Below are 4,020 nucleotides of genomic sequence, written 5' to 3' on the forward strand. Positions count from 1 at the left end.
TTTGCCTGTATGACCTATGTCTGTACTGTTCTCAGCATAGATTGATTACTATTCTTATTCAGTACAGTGGAACCTTGGTTTGCAAGCATAATTTGTTCTGAGTAATCCAAAGCACTCTTATATCAGTAGTTTTCCCTATAAGGGTTAATGGAAACTCAGATGATTTGTTCCACAATCCAAAAACATTTATAGAAAAGTATTTACCACAAAGTACTATACTGTATAAAGTGAAAAAGACTTTCACAACATTGACATTGTACAGTCCCTTCGCTCAGATTACAGAAGTACAGTCCTACAGCATCAAACCGCGAAGAATCCTCTACTCAGTTATGATACGCGAGATTATGACCACCACGCCACGGCAGATCAAAATTTTAAAGGGTCACTATGCAGCGCTTAAAGAAGACTATCTGGACTGACCTGGGGCTTCCTCCAGCCACCTGTAGCCGGTGAGGTCCCTCGCATCCTCTGGGTCCTCTCCACTGTCTCACTGGCATTTCCGTTAACCCGGTGACGTTTGAAGTTGCACATCCTTGAAAGAGTGAACCGTGCTGGATGCTTATGGCGATGGGCAGGTAATCACGCTTTGGCCGAACTCACCGGGTTGATGGAGCCGCGAGGGACCTAGCAAGCTACGAGGGGCTGGCGGATACCTCAGGTAAGTCCAGTTTTGCTTTTTTATTTATTTTTAAGCACTGGTTAGTGTCCCTTTAAGATCTCCGACTCCTGCGCAAAGTGTCACTATTGTTTTGACCTTCCGTTAGCACCCGTCTTGTGCCGTTGTGTGTTCCCGGGGGTAGGAAGATGGACCGGAGAAAGCTCGTTCACCGGGTGGCGTAGCTGTGAAGTTCTCCGAACCATCTTCTGGCGTCTTCGAATGAGTATTCAGTATTGGGGCTAGTTCACACTGCATGTCAACTTACTGTCCATACAATTCTTTGGGGCTGTTCACACTTCTGCATTGTAACAGATCATGCTATTTTAACTCACTGCATGCAGGCTTTGTATTAAAGTCTATGTCCAGTCTCCATTGCAGTTCACACTCATTATAACGGGTGTGTTTAGCAACGGACCACTGTGACTCCAGCCTTACACCATGACATATGCAGTTTATGCAGAAAATAGGCCGGAGTATGTGAGACATGCATAGATAAGTAGACCTCTCTTGATATGTGTGCTACACCAAACCTCAGGAACTAGGGCCCATATGTGATTAACTTTTCTCCTAGGAGATCATTTTTCATCTTCTCTTTACTATAACTTTTCAGCATTTTGCAACTGTAAAAGTACCAAACAGTAGTTGGAAAAAGTACCGTCAAAATTATTTTGCATATTTTTGACTGCTGGTGATTTAAAAAGCATTTTATTAACAAGGTGTAAAAATATCACCTAAGAGAAAAAGTTAATTGCATATGGGCCACGGTGTCCAACAAACATTCATAAATTAATCATTGAAATGAACCATTGCTTATACAGTAGGTTAATACAGTTTTATTGTTCAGTTTTGTTACTTTCCATGACATTTCATTGTATTGGCAAAAATGAAGTTATATTATGACGTTAGTGCGCAGTCTGAGTGTAGCAGGAGAGATTGCAGGTATGATATGTAGGTATGTAGATAATCCAGTTCAGGCTGTAAACCTGTAAGAACTGGATCTTCCTGCTCACTGACTCTGCAGTGACTGACTCTTGCATAAAGCAGCACACACTACACATCTGCAGTAATGGTTTAAGTATCTGAGATGTTATAAATAAGCATTTATATGTACCTGGGGCTACCTCCACCCCCCCTGTAGGTCCCGGGCTCCCTTGGTGTCCGTTCAGTACGTCCGTTCCTTCGCTGTCCGGCCCGGGTAAAGTCCCCAACTGAGCCAGTAAGGGACTGCTGCACATGCCTGGCCCTGGGCGCCCCCTTGGTTGCATTCTGCGGCTCAATTAAATGTACAAGCACAGAACACAGAATGGTTGGGAGCAGACATACACCAAGGGAGACTATGAGGGGATAGAGGAAGCTTTAGGTAAGTATACAGTGGTGTGAAAAACTATTTGCCCCCTTCCTAATTTCTTATTCTTTTGCATGTTTGTCACACTTAAATGTTTCTGCTCATCAAAAACCATTAACTATTAGTCAAAGATAACATAATTGAACACCAAATGCAGTTTTAAATGATGGTTTTTATTATTTAGTGAGAAAAAAAACTCCAAATCTACATGGCCCTGTGTGAAAAAGTGATTGCCCCCCTTGTTAAAAAAAAAAACTTAACTGTGGTTTATCACACCTGAGTTCAATTTCTGTAGTCACCCCCAGGCCTGATTACTGCCACACCTGTTTCAATCAAGAAATCACTTAAATAGGAGCTCTCTGACACAGAGAAGTAGACCAAAAGCACCTCAAAAGCTAGACATCATGCCACGATCCAAAGAAATTCAGGAACAAATGAGAACAAAAGTACTGTGATTGAGATCTATTAGTCTGGTAAAGGTTATAAAGCCATTTCTAAAGCTTTGGGACTCCAGCGAACCACAGTGAGAGCCATTATCCACAAATGGCAAAAACATGGAACAGTGATGAACCTTCCCAGGAGTGGCCGGCCGACCAAAATTACCCCAAGAGCACAGAGAAAACTCATCCGAGAGGCCACAAAAGACCCCAGGACAACATCTAAAGAACTGCAGGCCTCACTTGCCTCAATTAAGGTCATTGTTTACGACTCCACCATAAGAAAGAGACTGGGCAAAAACAGCCTGCATGGCAGATATCCAAGGCTCAAACCACTTTTAAGCAAAAAGAACATTAAGGCTCGTCTCAATTTTGCTAAAAAAACATCTCAATGATTGCCAAGACTTTTGGGAAAATACCTTGTGGACCGACAAGACAAAAGTTGAACTTTTTGGAAGGTGCGTGTCCCGTTACATCCAGCCAGCGTAGAAATAACACAGCATTTCAGCAAAAGAACATCATACCAACAGTAAAATATGGTGGTGGTAGTGTGATGGTCTGGGGTTGTTTTGCTGCTTCAGGACTAGTGTTGGGCGAACAGTGTTCGCCACTGTTCGGGTTCTGCAAAACATCACCCTGTTCGGGTGATGTTCGAGTTCGGCCGAACATCTGATGGTGTTCGGCCAAACTGTTCGGCCATATGGCCGAACTAAGAGCGCATGGCCGAACGTTCCCCGAACGTTCGGCTAGCGCTGTGATTGGCCAAACAGGTCACGTGTAGTGTTGGGTGAACATCTAGATGTTCGGGTTCGGGCCGAACATGGTCGCGATGTTCGGGTGTTCGAGCCGAACTCCGAACATAATGGAAGTCAATGGGGACCCGAACTTTCATGCTTTGTAAAGCCTCCTTACATGCTACATACCCCAAATTTACAGGGTATGTGCACCTTGGGAGTGGGTACAAGAGGAAAAAAAATTTAGCAAAAAGAGCTTATAGTTTTTGAGAAAATCGATTTTAAAGTTTCAAAGGGAAAACTGTCTTTTAAATGCGGGAAATGTCTGTTTTCTTTGCACAGGTAACATGCTTTTTGTCGGCATGCAGTCATAAATGTAATACAGATAAGAGGTTCCAGGAAAAGGGACCGGTAACGCTAACCCAGCAGCAGCACACGTGATGGAACAGGAGGAGGGCGGCGCAGGAGGAGAAGGCCACGCTTTGAGACACAACAACCCAGGCCTTGCATGAGGACAAGAAGCGTGCGGATAGCAATTTGCATTTTGTCGCCATGCAGTCATAAATGTAATACAGATGAGAGGTTCAATAAACAATAAACAGTAATTGGTGTTGTCCAGAATGCGCACAATGCGTGGGTCGCGTTCAATGCAGTCCTAGCCGAAGAGGTCATAGCCTAGGGTCACAAAAACCTGTTTATTTGGGCAATTTCAATGGTGGCGAGTCTGACGTACATAAATCGCAGCAATGGCCGTTAGCAACGTCTGAATCTCACGAAATGTCTCATGCAGGTAGAAGACATATTGTTAGACTTGGACTCTAAAGATGGGTTCCCTACATCTCTGCA

Source organism: Hyperolius riggenbachi, chromosome 9, assembly GCF_040937935.1.
Source record: "Hyperolius riggenbachi isolate aHypRig1 chromosome 9, aHypRig1.pri, whole genome shotgun sequence".
Lineage (NCBI taxonomy): Eukaryota > Metazoa > Chordata > Amphibia > Anura > Hyperoliidae > Hyperolius > Hyperolius riggenbachi.